Genomic DNA, 15,767 nt, shown 5'->3' with positions numbered 1-15,767 from the left:
GGGACAATATGAAGGGAAAAACAACACCAACAATCACCACAAGATGACGCCAAATCTGTCCTCACCGCCGCATCGCCTGTTTGTTACAATATTGACACGCCACCGATTCCCTAAGCTGAGCTGCCAACGTTGGTCCTTCTCCCCGGAAAGATCTTCAGGAAGCAACACACAGCCTCGTACAAGTTAGACCATGGACGCTTCAAACACTTAGATGCCTAAGATTGAGTATTCAGGTGTCGACGGACCTGTCCTGATCTTCCGCCACATGGGTGCAGAAATGCCTGAAGCATTGAGGATCACTTGGTATCATAGACCTTACAAACAAACGGTCTCAAATCAATCTCTGCATGACATCAAGCCTGGTGATTTTGTGCTGATTGTGCTGACAGCAACTTTGCAATGTCAGCTGTGGTTGGGACCCTTCCAAAGATCCTGCTTGTCACACATACAGCGATCTAAGTGCAAGAAAGAACCACTTGAATCTGCTATGGGTTTCAATCAAAGGACACTCCATCACCTCCTCTAGTCAACGTTTGAAGATCCTCAACAACTTCTAAAGATGCATGGTGGAGAGCGTGTTGACCAGCGCCATCACTGCCTGGTATGGCAGCAACACGGCCATGGTCGTAAACACCTGCAGAGAGTGCTGATGGCAGCTTGTGGTGCCTAAAACTGTCAGAGAAGCGGCGCTGGGGAGATGTCTTGGTGGTGTTTGTGCATTGGGAGCCCAAAAAGACTGTAAAGGGTCAGACAGACATTTGATTGGGGTCAACACAGGCAGGCACTGTGATGCCTGCACAGCTCGGAAAGGCCACCAAAACAAGTCACCTGCTCCAACAGCTGGAGCACCTACTGAATGGAGAGGGTGGCGATAGATGCTACAGGTCTTTTCCAAGTGACATGAAAATGTAATAAATGTGTCCTGTGTGCAATGGACTATTTTACGAAATGGCCTGAGGTTCAGTCGTTTTGGCACTCCAGACACTATCCACAGTGATAAGGGAAATTTTGAGCCTCGTGGTTTTGCAGCATTGTCAAACACAAGCATAAAACACTCACAAATTTACATCCACCGAGCGACGGATTAGTGGAAGGCTTTAACAGGACCATGCAACAATAGATAAGCATACTCACAGCTGACCATCAATGTGACTGGGACACTCTCATTCCCTTGATTCTTAAGGCCAATCGTTCTGCCGTACTAAGTTCCACAAACTACACCCCGGCTCTTCTAATGCTTGCACATCCGTACACAGATCCGGAAACCACCAGACTCTGTGGGAGATGTGCCAGGGCTGGAATATGCTCGTAAACTGCAGGACCGATTGAAATCAGCACACGCTTTTTCCAGGGATCAGGTGGAGAGAACTGGCATGAGGCAAAAAAATGTACTATGATATTCAGACTCCGGGAAAACATTTCGTTGCAGCAGAGTTGGTTTGGGTACGCACCCCAGAAAGACAAAAACGACGTTGCCCAAAGTTGGACAGCCCAACTTTGGGCAAAGGACAATGGAATGGCCCTTGCAGAGTTCTTGAGCAGGTGGCGGAGGCCGTTTACAGTGTGCAGGTTCCACCTAGGGGCCGAATGGTGGTTTTACACAGAGACAGAGTGGTTCATTTGACTTGCCTATTTCACTGCCCCACAGACGGTTGTCTGTAGGCTGTCGCAGCCTTTCTTTGGTTCCTGAGATGTCACCAGGTTCAGTGGAAAGCTTTTCACCTGCAACCCCACTGGGGCCCTACCTAGGAGAGACCATGTCTGCACTTGATCCTGGGCAGAGTAGGCCTGAAAGACAAAGACACAGACCCAAATGTCATGTTCCATGTCTGTGCTTTTTTTGTTGTTGTTGTTCCCCGGTTGTTGCTATTCTATTCCCTGTCTGTCCCGCAACAATTTTAGCACTTGGGTCTGGTCCTCTAGTCAGATTCTTTAGAATCATTGAGAAATGCTTATTCCGGTTCCTCTTTTTGATTCCCGACTGTGAAATCTGACTCTGCTCGCTGCCATTGCTGCGCGTTCACAGACCCACGTCACCGCCGACAGCTACAGCAAATCACAGTTATGGAGGACTTTGAGTGACAGAGACGGATGGTAAAGTGTTCATAAGGCTTCGTTTCACTTGCAGATGTGATGCAGCTTTCGGACAACCAAATCCCTTTGACATCATGGTATAATGATGAGAGAGTGTTCCATGTTTGATCAGTGACAGTGGACAACTGTGACCTAACAGCTACGTTGATGGTTAGCATGGCACTAACTGTTGTCAAATGAAATTGATGTGTTTTTAATCATGCCTTCAAAACGGCATGCAGATACACCACAAAACTGAACATTTTAAATCACCATATCGTAAATCAATAGGAGCCCTGAGCTTGTTCCTCTGCAACAAGACGGTCCCATCTGAGAGTGATGATAGACAACCGTGATAAATCTATATTTCAGGTAGGACTCCTGGTATTGTTTGGTTAAAACCTTCTACTTCTGGGAAGTTGTAAGCTCTTCTCCTGTCTCTTCACTGAGCCTTTTCCGCTCCGCAAAGAAATGGCTGTTTCATTTGGTGAGTTTGTGGGTTACATTTCGGTTCTCAAGCGGTCGAGGCTTAACCGAGAGAATCAGGTCATTTTTCAAAATAAATGATCCTTCAGACTCAGATAATACACAAAAAGGACTTATTTCTTGTTCAGCCCAGTACCAATTGATCCACGGACCGGTCCCCAGCCCAGGGGTTGGGAACCACTGATCTACATGACAGTTTCTCAAGTTTCCTTGTAATTTGTGCAGTGAACTGATCAAGAAGTTTAAAAACTTCCTCTTTGATCCTGATTTGACTTTTTAAAAACTGACAATCGTTACAAAACAGTTTCACTGAGTAGTATCATAAATGGAATTGCTATAATCTAAAACGGTACCCAAATCCATTCATACTAATTGACCTATTTCTCTTCCTTTTTTCCCCTTTGAAACCTGAATGGTTAACCAGTATCGATAACAGAATGAGAATCATTAAAATCGTATCAATTCTAATCCCTACGTTATATGAGACAAAAAAAGTCACACGAATGTCTTTCAACTCTTTTGAAAAGTAGTTAAAACATTTCCTGCCAGTGATTGTTTATTTTAGGTTTTAGATGAGATTCAATTTTCAAAATCAAGATCTCATTTTGACTGAAATGATGATTCACAAAAGGTAGAAAAGAAAAAGATCATCAGATCAGCGCTTTGAAGCTGTTTTCTGAAGAGAATGAGGGTGTGGTCCATTGCAAAAGTGATTAAGACGTGAATATCATGGGGCTGTTATTTTAGCCTTAGTTTGAGAAATTGTGAGTGATACAGAGAAATGTGTGTTCTTCCTCCTAAATTTGGTAAAAAAAAACAAAACTAAAAGACAGTTACAATGACATGACACATTCGATTCAAATTTGATTACTTGACTATTAGGTAATGACACAGATCTTTAATATTGGTTCAACTCATTTACTTTATTTATACATTTACATTCCAGTAAATGTTTTTAATAGGTTCATTCATCTTCTCGAAGTTGGAAAAGGTTTCATTGAAGGAGCAGTTTGTCCAGTCCTGTTTTTTTTTGGGGCTTTGGATAAGGCTCATGAAGAGCATACTACTCGATAAACATTGTTCACACACAAAGCACATACTTGTATATCTTGCATCTTGCACTGGACAAATGTTGCTCTTTGGATGGCTGCACACAAGATGAAAAACAAGCAAAAAAACAACAACAAAATAATAAATTGTATTTTTTTTTTTTTATCAGTGAACAACCTCTGTGTAATTCAGCTGGTATTCAGCTGACTTAATCTGTACACATTTTCAAATTCATTGATTGTTACCCACAGTAATAAGAACAATGTATGAAAGAGATTTTTAATCTGTTTTTCTTCCCTCCTGTTCCTACTCTATCCATGAGTGAATTCAACTTATGGATGGGACTCCATCTTTGGAATGTCTATAGACTGATTCGATCGGCAACTCGTTCAGCAGGAATCATGAGAGGTATTAGTATTTTGTAACATAATGTTCAATCATGTTGTCGTTCAAGTGTTGAAGCATTTCATACACATTTGAAGACTCAACCTTGTTCGCATCATTTATCTTCCTGCCAGTGAGGAAGACTGGATTCCAAAGATTTGACTTAACTTTGACTAGAACAACAACGACACCTCCTTCAACACCAACTGACGCCTCAACGTCTACACACAGGCCGTCGACCACGGCGATAACAACAACCGCACATCCTTTAACACCAACTGACGCCTCAACGTCTACACACAGGCCGTCGACCACGAGGATAACAATAATGGCGCATTCTTCAACACAAACTGACTACTCACTGTCGACCACCAGGGGAACAATAATGGCACTATCTTCACCAAAACCTGAGGCCTCAACGTCTACACATGGACCGTTGACCACAAGGACAACAACAACACCTCCTTCAACACCAACTGACGCCTCAACGTCTACACAGAGCGTCGACCACAGTGATAACCACAACGGCGCATTCTTCAACACAAACTGAGGCCTCAACGTCTACACACAGACCGTCAACCATGAGGACAACAACAATGGCACATTCTTCAACACAAACTGACGACTCAGCGTCTACACACAGATCATCGACCACCAGGGGAACAACAACGGCACATCCTTTAACAGAAACTGATGCCTCAATGTGCATTCTTCAACACGAATTGAGGCCTCAATGTCTCCAAACGGACCTGAAGCAGTGACTAAAATATCTACAACTGTCAATGTGATAACTAAAGCTCCCACTATAAATGCAACAACTGCTGCACAGACACTTACGAAGAGACTGACTTTTAGATCTAATTTCAATACATTTACAGTGGACTTGCTTAATCCCAAATCTTCAGCCTTTCAAGAACACAGGACACTTATCTTGAGCCAGGTATGTTTTACAGTTTACTGTCCTTTTTGCTTTTAATGACAATTCTTAGCATGTTAAAATGAGTTTTGTTTTTGGCAGCCATTTCAGTTATGTTTTAGTTCTAGTCTTTTGGATGAAAACAGTTTTAGTTGAATTTGTCAAAGTTTTTGTCCAGTTTTAGGGAATGAAAGATCAATAACATTTTAGTCAGTTTTAGTCAAGGAGAAATTATTATTATCATACTCACACACAAATACACAAGTACTGTATTTATCATTGTATATAAATTAATGTAGTTACATTAAGTATATTTAGATACAAATAACTTTCAAATATACATGTGTGCATCTCAGCATTATGTATATTACACACAAAAACTCACACATTTGATGCATTGCATCATGTGTTTCAACACATCATTTTGTTTCCTTCCGTAGTGTTCCAGACGATAGATCATGCACCGGGAGAGATTCAAAGAAAAACACGTTTACTTACTTAGCTTACGTTCATATAGCTCCAGGCCCGGGTATGGATCTCATGTCACTGGTGCGGCTTGTTTTAGCTGACACCTGATTGGTTAGGCAATGCGAGCCTGCTCATTTGTGGATCAGTTTGAGATTCTTTATAAATCCCGTCTTGGTCTTATGTCAGTCTCCTCCAAACGTGTTGGTCTTGCCTTGGTCTTGAGCTCCAAATGCCTTGGTCTTGTGTTGGTCTCAATACTCTCCAGTTTCGATAATGTCTTGGTCTCGGTTGGTGTAGTCTTGACTACAACACCAGTTAATGGCACTTGTTGTGACTTACCTACGAAGAAGCCCTCAAGTGTCGCTTGAGGTTTGTTATTTTGTAGCTGCATTTGTCAGTTTTTATGTCGTAAGCGTGATTGTAAACAAAGTACAGCCAGTGCACTGCTTTCATCCACTGACTACCGCCGCCGCCATAGTCCACAAGTCAATGTCAGCACTGCAGTCTGACAGATATTGCAAATTACACAGACAAGAACGTCACATATTGTCAATGTCTGACAGACCATCTATATATATTTTCGTCTTGCCTCATCTCATCAACGAAAACTCACACACGTAACTGTTGCGCTATTGTCAACAAAAACCCATGTTTAGCTCGTCATCGCCATGTTATCGTCATGACAAAATGGGCCGTTTATTAAATATTTCCATCATCGTTGAAAAAAACAACACTGGTTAAAATATTTTGAATGCAACAAATATTTTTCAGTCTGGTGGATGTTTAAAGTACAGCATGTTTTTATGTCTTTGCAGCTTGTCCCCCTGTTTCCCCCACCTGCTCATTCTTTCAGGAGCATGGACGTAGCTTCCTTTAGGTGATTTATATTGGAATGTCTAAAACATCACAATCAATAAAACACTTGACATTGTCTTTTGTTTATAGCAATGGATCAGTCATCTACAACCTGGAAGCAAAATTTATTTTCACAACAGCACCGACTGCGTCTCAGATCACAGATGTTTTACGGTCTGCAAATGTCACTGGCTTTGACATTGACGGATCTTTTATTTTCATTGATGGCGCATGTGAGTAATATCAGCAGTTTAAAACAAAGATGCAATGAATAACATTTCATTTTCTGCCATCTTTCCAGCTGCAAGTGGAGTAAGTCATAGGATCAGTCTGGTTACAGCACTGTGCTTCGCAGTGTTGTCAACGCTGCTGTCGACACCTCACTAGCGTTAGTGCTGACGTCCTTACACCTGCCACTGCTGGACAAAGACTGGAGTCAAATCCAGGAAATCTAAGATGATGCAGACATCAACTGCAAATTATTTTGACATCTATGGTGGAAATAAACTTGGGAGTGGTTCATTTAATTTGTCTTTGATTTTAGACCTTAAATTCTAAATATATTGTAACTTATGTTTCACTTCATTGTGATGTGTTTGTTGACTAAACAAAGTTACGGTTCATTTACCACTTTTTATTTCTTACTCAACAAGTGATGGCTCATGCTCCTCACTAGCCTGCTGTTCTGAGGCGGCAATGTGTTCCACCACTCCACAAGTGCTACATGCCGTAATGTTTGGTGGGGGCATTTCATTGACCTTCATACTCACCCCAGCCTCTCACCCTAAACCTAACCATCCAAAACAAATGGCTAACCTTAACCAGGACTCTGAACCAAACTTATATTCAATTATAATGACCCCGTTATTTGGAAGGCTTAAACTTGGGACCAAAATATCCCCACAAATCTATAAGGTCCTACATGTACGCTATTAAATCAAAACATCTAACTATGTAGAATAAAATCAAGGGTTGTATTGCATTATCTACCTTTAGAATCCCAATCTTTTTATTTTATATGCAATATTTGACATGGCTAAGTAGGCAGATCCAAACGCAGTGGTTGCTGACCGACAGATGACTCGGAGGACGAGGTTAAATTAACAATTTAATGACAGACGAACAAGATATATTACACAGACGAACTGAAGAGAACAAAAGGCGCCGGAACCCAAAAAGTGGACCGGGAACTACACGTAGGGACTGGGAAAAAATCTGAAACGAAAGAGAGGCGAATTAGAATCGAGCCTATTGAAGAGGAGAACACAAAAACGCTCGGAGATCAACTCACGAGACTGACTAAACAAAAAGCGCTCGGTGGTGGCCAAAGCACACACTCACACGAGGATATAACGATCTCTACGATAAATGAGAAATGAGCTTAGCAGAAAACGCTCACACGCGGGTAGATATAGCGGAGGAGAGAGAGGAGTAAACAGAAAGCGGAGCTAGGAAGAACGCGGAACAAAGGAAGCGGCTGAGACGGAACTCGAGCGCGCACAGGAATTTAGAAGGTTCAGAAAGCTAACGAGAGAATTTACCATTGGTACGAGACGAAACTAAACCACCTGGTAACTCGAGCTGGCGTTGACGGGAAGATATCCATGAGAGCGCTGATGAGACGATGAGCGCCAGCTGAGTTGCCAGTGAAGCTGGGGAAATACAGGGAAACGGAAACAAGACACAACCGGGAATCACCAAAATAAAAGTGTGACGAACGTGCGCATGACAGTACCCCCCCTTTAAGGAAGGCCTCGAGGCACTCTACCAGGTCTATCAGGGTGACTAGTGTGGAACTCAGAAATGAGGGTAGGGTCTAAAATGAGTGACCGAGAAACCCATGAACGCTCTTCAGGGCCATAGCCCTCCCAGTCTACCAAATACTGGACCCCCCGGCCACGACGTCTGCTATCCAGAATCTTGTGGACCGTGTAAGCAGGGTGATTATCAATGGTGAAAGGAGGGGGAGGAGGAGTTTCAGAGGCTGCATGGAGTGGGGATGAGGAGACTGGCTTAAGCAAGGAAACATGGAAGGTTGGGTGGATGCAAAGAGAGTCTGGAAGTTTCAACTTGACTGCAGAGTTGTTGATTGTCTTCTCGATCTTGAAAGGGCCAATGTATCTGGGAGAGAGTTTTCGTGACTCACCCAGAAGCTGTAGATCACGCGTAGAAAGCCAGACCTTGTCGCCGGGTTGGTATGAGGGCGCAGGGATTCGGCTCCGGTCTGCTAGTCTCTTGTTGCGTTCCGAGGTGAGAGATAGAGCTGCTCGGGCGCGGGACCAGGTCTCTCGGCAGCGTTGTAGGTGGTGGGTCACTGACGGAACGGTGGTCTCAGCTTCTTGGGAGGGAAACAAAGGAGGCTGATAACCAAAAGCGACCATGAAGGGAGACATGCCCATAGCAGATGAGATGAGGGTGTTATGGGCGTATTCTACCCATGGAAGGTGAGATGACCAGGAGGAAGGGTCTTGAGCAGAGACGCATCTCAGTGCAGACTCAAGATCCTGGTTAGTCCTTTCCGTTTGTCCATTGGTCTTAGGATGATGGCCGGAGGAAAGGCTTGGTGATGCTCCCAGAGCCTTTAGGAAGGAGCGCCAGACCTGGGAGGAGAATTGTGGTCCCCTGTCTGAGACCACGTCACTGGGGATCCCGTGAAGGCGGAAGACGTGTAGAACCAGCAGATCAGCAGTCTCAAGAGCGGATGGCAGTTTCGGCAGGGGGATGAAGTGTGCCATCTTAGAAAAGCGGTCTACCACTGTCATGATAGTGGTCATGCCTGCTGAAGGAGGAAGACCAGTTACAAAGTCCACGGCTATGTGGGACCAAGGACGACCAGGAAGCGGTAGTGGTTGAAGGAGACCAGCTGGAGGACGGTGGGAGGACTTGGCTCTGTTGCAGGTGGTACAAGCCCTGCAAAAGTCCTTGATGTCCCGAGTCATGCCTGGCCACCAGAAACGTTGGCTGATGAGATTGTGTGCGGAACATACCAGGATGGCAGGCGAGTTTGGAAGAATGACCCCACTGGAGGATCTGTGGTCTTGTCGGTTCAGGGACGAACAAGCGATTAGGGGGACCGGAGCTGGGAGCTGGGTGATGTTTCTGGGCTTCCAGGACAGCCCTCTCCAGGTCCCAGCTGGCGGCTCGGATGAAACAGGGCGCTGGAAGAATGGTCTCCGTCTTCTCAACAGGATCAGCGGGATCATGTAGGCGAGAGAGAGAGTCGGGCTTGAGGTTTTGGCTCCCTGGACGGTAAGTGATGGAAAAATTGAATCTTCCCAGGAAAAGAGCCCACCGGGCCTGACGAGACTTAAGGCGTTTAGCGTTCTGCAGATTGGTCAGGTTCTTGTGGTCGGTAAGTACCATGAAGGGGGTTTCAGTGCCCTCTAGCCAGTGCCTCCACTCTTGTAGGGCAGCCACCATCGCCAGTAACTCACGATTGCCAATGTCATAGTTCTGTTCAGCAGGAGTCAGTCTTCTAGAGAAGAATGCGCAGGGATGTACCTTTTGGTCGTTGGGGTCCCGCTGGGAAAGCACCGCACCCACCCCAGAGTTTGAAGCGTCCACTTCCACAATGAATTGGAGTCTTGGGTCTGGATGACGAAGGATGGGGGCGGAGGAGAATAGAGTTCGTAGGTTAGTGAAGGCTTGTTCAGCTTCAGGAGTCCAGGAAAATTCCTTCTTGGTGGAAGTAAGTGAGGTCAGTGGGGCGGCAACCTTGCTATAGTTCCGAATGAATCGGCGGTAAAAGTTAGCAAACCCAAGGAACTGCTGGAGCTGTTTGCGGTTGGTGGGAGTTTTCCTGTTTAAGATTGCTTCAGTCTTAGCTGGATCTGGAATAAGACGTCCCTCTCCCAGAATAAAACCCAGGAAACTGACCTGTTTGGCGTGGAATTCACACTTCTCAGCTTCGCAGAATAACTTATTCTCCAGCAACCTCTGAAGTACGAGGCGGACATGTTCCTGATGTTCCTCCTCCCCTCTCGAGAAAATCAGGATGCCATCCAAGTACACATACACAAAGTGATTAATCATGTCCCTGAGAACATCATTAATTAAAGCTTGAAAAACAGCTGGGGCGTTGGTTAAACCAAAAGGCATGACTCGATATTCAAAGTGTCCCAGGGGGGTTTTAAAAGCAGTCTTCCACTCGTCTCCCTCTCGTATGCGAACCAAGTGATAGGCGTTTCGAAGATCGAGTTTGGAGAAGATTGTGGCCTGATTCAGAGGTTCAAAAGCGGGGTCGATGAGAGGAAGGGGATACTGATTTCTGATGGTGATTGAATTTAGGCCACGATAGTCAACGCAAGGGCGTAAGGTCTTGTCTTTTTTACTCACGAAGAAGAATCCCGCCCCCAGGGGGGAGGAGGAGGGACGGATCAGGCCTGCCGCAAGAGACTCGTTGATATAGTTTTCGAGTGCTTCTCTCTCAGGTCGAGAGACATTATAGAGTCTGCTAGCGGGAAAGGGAGCCCCAGGAACCAGATCAATGGCGCAATCGTAGGGACGATGCGGGGGGAGAGACAGGGCCTGATCTTTGCTAAAAACCTGCCCCAGATCGTGGTAGCAAGAGGGAACACGTGAGAGGTCGGGAGGGGAGGGAGGAAGTGGATGAGGGAGAGCGGAGTGCACAGAACGGAGACAGTGAGAGTGACAAAAAGTGCTCCAACCTGAAACCTTGGATGTAGACCAATCGATGTGAGGATTGTAAAGAGAGAGCCAGGGAAAACCAAGGACCAACGGGGATGAGGAGGCTGGAAGAACCAGGAAGGAGATCACCTCAGTGTGGTTGCCAGACAGGGTGAGAGTCAAAGGTGAGGTGCGGTGCGTGACACACGGAAGAGGACTGCCGTCAATTGCTGAGAGGGAACGAGGAGTGTCTAGCCTGATGAGAGAGAGGGACATAGAATCAGCAAAGGCGGCGTCTATAAAATTGTCATCAGCACCGGAGTCAGTAAAGGCTTCAACAGAGGTGCATGAATCATTTTCACGTAGTGAAGCGGAGAAGATGATTCTACCTACTCTGGTGGTTAAAGGAACACTGACCTCTTTGTCGGAGACGAGAGGAAGACGGGGGCCCCTGGGACGGGTTGGACAGGCACGGATTATGTGGCCAGGTCGACCACAGTACAAACAAAGTCCGCGAGAAATTCGAAGCTGGCGTTCTTCTGGTGTAAGTCTCGTTCTCCCCACCTGCATAGGCTCAGATTGATCTACTGGGGAATCTGACTGGGAACAAGGTTCTGGTGGTGAGAACGGGACTGGAGGCACCAGGTGAGGGATGGACCGTCTCCGCCGGGCATGCTCTCTTATGCGGTTGTCGATTCGAATAGCGAGGAGAATTAGCTCCTCCAGGGAGTTAGGCTCATCACGTACGCCTTGTCACGTAGGAGGTTCATGCAGTAAGCTACTCTGGCTCGGTCCGTCTTAAAGTGGGACGGTTGTAAATCAAAAACTAATGAACATTGGATTAAAAATTTTTTACAGAAGCCTGGCTTACCTGCATAAACCTCCGGCGTGGGAATGGTCGGTTCACGTCCGCTGGTAACAGGTCGTTCTGGATCAGCTGCAGAGGCTGTTGCTGAGACCGGCGCGGAGGCGCCTGATTCAGCAGAAGAGGCAGACATGCGCTGCAGCTGGTCCAGGACGCTCTGGGTCGCTCTCTCAAGAGTCGTGATTCTCGAGTCCTGAATGCCTACAGCCCTCTGTAGGTCAGCAACAACTGCTGGATCTGGGGACTGACCAGGTGGTTCTGACATGGCTAAGTAGGCAGATCCAAACGCAGTGGTTGCTGGCCGACAGATGACTCGGAGGACGAGGTTAAATTAACAATTTAATGACAGACGAACAATATATATTACACAGACGAACTGAAGAGAACAAAAGGCGCCGGAACCCAAAAAGTGGACCGGGAACTACACGTAGGGACTGGGAAAAAATCTGAAACGAAAGAGAGGCGAATTAGAATCGAGCCTATTAAAGAGGAGAACACAAAAACGCTCGGAGATCAACTCACGAGACTGATTTAAAAAAAAAGCGCTCGGTGGTGGCCAAAACACACACTCACACGAGGATATAACGATCTCTACGATAAATGAGAAATGAGCTTAGCAGAAAACGCTCACACGCGGGTAGATATAGCGGAGGAGAGAGAGGAGTAAACAGAAAGCGGAGCTAGGAAGAACGCGGAACAAAGGAAGCGGCTGAGACGGAACTCGAGCGCGCACAGGAATTTAGAAGGTTCAGAAAGCTAACGAGAGAATTGAGTCTTGAGAGAATTTACCATTGGTACGAGACGAAACTAAACCACCTGGTAACTCAAGCTGGCGTTGACGGGAAGATATCCATGAGAGCGCTGATGAGACGATGAGCGCCAGCTGAGTTGCCAGTGAAGCTGGGGAAATTCAGGGAAACGGAAACAAGACACAACCGGGAATCACCAAAATAAAAGTGTGACGAACGTGCGCATGACAATATTGGGTCAAATATGGGGGTAATCTTTGTGATACCCGTGATCAGTGGTATTTTGTTTGGTCGCTGCTGTCATGATTTGCTTTTATTTTGTCCTGTCACTTCTGTTTTTTTTGTTTTTCCCTCTCCCTTGGTTGTCAGAGCGTTCCCATGGAAATGGCACTCGGCTGGAGCTCATCTACAAATCAACGTCGGAGCTGGAAATTGGCTTTCCTCATCCGTCCGTCCTATCATTCATTCATTCCAAGTTTTCACATTCTTCCTTGTTGTGAGATCCCTAGGTTTTCCTTCAGGTAGTATTTTTGTGTATTTTGTTCTGATCTGTTTTCTGTTTTCCTTACTCTGTACCCACCCGGACACTTTCTGTTGGACCCTTTGATTATGTAGATGTCTCCCGGTTGCTGTCTGGACTCTTTTCGATTGTCTTATTATCCATTATTATGATTGTCAATTATTAATTAATCAATGCATTAACTTGTTTTTCTGACGTGTCATTGTCTTCTTATCTTTTTGTCTGTTTGTCTTCTCGGTCTCAAATCAAAACATTTGGGTTCTGACTCCATAACAACTACATCTGAAAGAAAGTTGCTGAAGAACTGTGTTGCGGAATTTTTAGATGGACGGGTCATAGCATCCTCAATGTCATCATCAAGATGTTTCTTTTTTTTTTTTTTTCAATTAGTCCATCAGTCTTTTGAAATAGTTTTCTTGCCAAGCACGTAGAATGGCAAGCAAAATCACATTCTTTGAAAAATTGGTGGCATCATGTTTGTGACACTTAAAATTAACTCTGGACTTTGTCAATGAAAAGCAGTTGGTGTAACAATTTCAGATAGGATAACCACATGCAGCAAGGGCTGAAGGACGCAGGAGCTCAGAGATAGATCAGTCAATTTAATGACAGAAACCCTAGACAGCAGTCAATTTGTCACTACATTTTGTCGCGACAAAATGACTCCAATAGATTGTTGTTGTAGTACTTGAGATTGGTCTTAGTTTCGAGACCAGACCAGTCTCAAGACAGCATCTTCCTTAGGTGTCGTCGGTTTCTCCTCAAGACACTCCCTTTTCCATCTGCACTTCGTAAGATTTGCAACCCCTTTTTGAAGACAGTCCATGTCCTTTGCAGTACGGTTATAATATTTCTCATGTCTCCCCCTGTTGTGTCTCAGCCCCTGCGCGTTGTTGGAAATTTGCGGTTCCAGCAGAGTATCCGTGGTAGGAAGAAGAGTCCTCATTCTTTGACTCAGAAGTCTCTGTGCTGGGCTTGTGTTGAAGCCTTGGCTTGGAGTATTACGATGATCGAGAATGGCCAGATACGGGTCCTGGCCTGCCATAGCTGTTTTCACAGCCGATTCTGCTCTGCCATTGCTTTGGGGATATCCAGGCGATGACGTTCTGTGTTGAAATTCCCACACCTGACTGAATTTCTTGAACTCCTGAGAGCTGTACTGTGCCCCATCATCTGAGATGAGAACATCTGGAAAGTGAGCCTTAAGCTTCCTGATCACTGTGACACTCTTAACAACAAGAGAGAACAAAGTGGGAGGAAAGTCTATGTAAAAAAAACAATCAACAGGAGGACATGTTTGTGGGTACCGTGGGTCATGGACATTGAAGAGGCAAACAAAGAAAGATGGACAGAAAACTTGAGAATAAATAATATGTGTGTGAAATTCAAACTCGATACAGGAGCCGACTGCAACACTAGGTCGATGAAAACATATGAATCTTTGAATCTAAAAGGACACCTCAAGGCAATTAACAGCAAACTGGGGACTTTCTCTGGACAAAGAATAACACCGCTGGGCAGGAAATCTCTGTCACGTGAATACAAAGGAAAGAAGCACAGTATTGAGTTTGAGATAACTAAAGAGAGTGTACCAGCCATACTGGGTGTTTCTACCTGCCAGAAGCTTGGCATGATTCATGAAGAGGATTCATGAACTTGGAAGAGAGAGTGTTTGTCTCAAGGATTACGAAGATCTTTTTAAAGGTTTGGGCTGCTTACCTGGCAAGTACCATATTTAAATCGACTAAAACCAGTGGTTCATGCTCCCAGAGTCATTGAGGAGCTTCACCACATGGAAAAGATGGGAGTCATAGAGAGACAGACAGAACCAACAGAGTAGGTCAACAGCATGGTGACTGTTGTAACACCAAATAAAATTTGAATCTGCATGGACCCAAAGGATTTGAATGTAGCCCTAAAAAGGGAACATTATCCATTACTGACAGTGGAAGTTGTGTCAAGAATGCAAATTGAGGATTTTAGCAAATAAAACTGGATGACCAAAGTTCCAAACTATGCACGTTCAACACTCCTATTGGCCGATTCAGATTCAAGAGAATGCCGTTTGGAATTTCCTCTGCACTAGAAGTGTTCCAAAGAGCAGTGGCCCAGATGATTGAAGATCTGGATGGTGTAGTAAACATCACAGATGATTTTTTGGTCTGGGGAGAAACCAAAGATGAGCATGACAGCACACTTAAAAAGTTGTTAAACAGACAGCACACTTAAAAAGTTGTTAAACAGAGCAACTTAAAGCTGAACAGAGACAAATGCATCATCAGAACCACAGAAATCAAATACATTGGACATGTCCTCCTCAGCGCTGATGGTCTGAAAATGGATGAAGAGAAAGTGAGAGCCGTTACAGAGCTTCTGCCACCACAGTGCAAGACAGAACTGCAAAGGTTCATGGGAATGGCTCAGTATCTGGCCAAGTTTATTCCCAAATTGTCAGATGTCAGTACCCCTTTAAGACTGTTGCTAGAGGGAGATATAGAGTGGCACTGGGAAGATGCTCAGCAGACAAGTTTTGAGAAACTTAAGCTGCTTGTCACCAATGCAACAACACTGAAGTTTTTTGATGTGAGCCAACAGGTGTCGTTGTCTGTGGATGCCAGCGCAGAAGGAATTGGGGTCGTATTGATGCAGCTGGAACAATCTGTAACATATGGTTCTAGAGCCCTCACTGACTGTCAGCGAAGGTACACTCAAATAGAAAAAGAACTACTTGCAATTGTATATGGATGTTCCATCAATATGTTTATGGCAAAGAGG

This window comes from Synchiropus splendidus, chromosome 3 (genome assembly GCF_027744825.2).
Source record: "Synchiropus splendidus isolate RoL2022-P1 chromosome 3, RoL_Sspl_1.0, whole genome shotgun sequence".
Classification (NCBI taxonomy): domain Eukaryota; kingdom Metazoa; phylum Chordata; class Actinopteri; order Syngnathiformes; family Callionymidae; genus Synchiropus; species Synchiropus splendidus.
The sequence above is the reverse complement of the archived record's forward strand: the minus strand, read 5'-3'. Positions refer to the sequence as shown.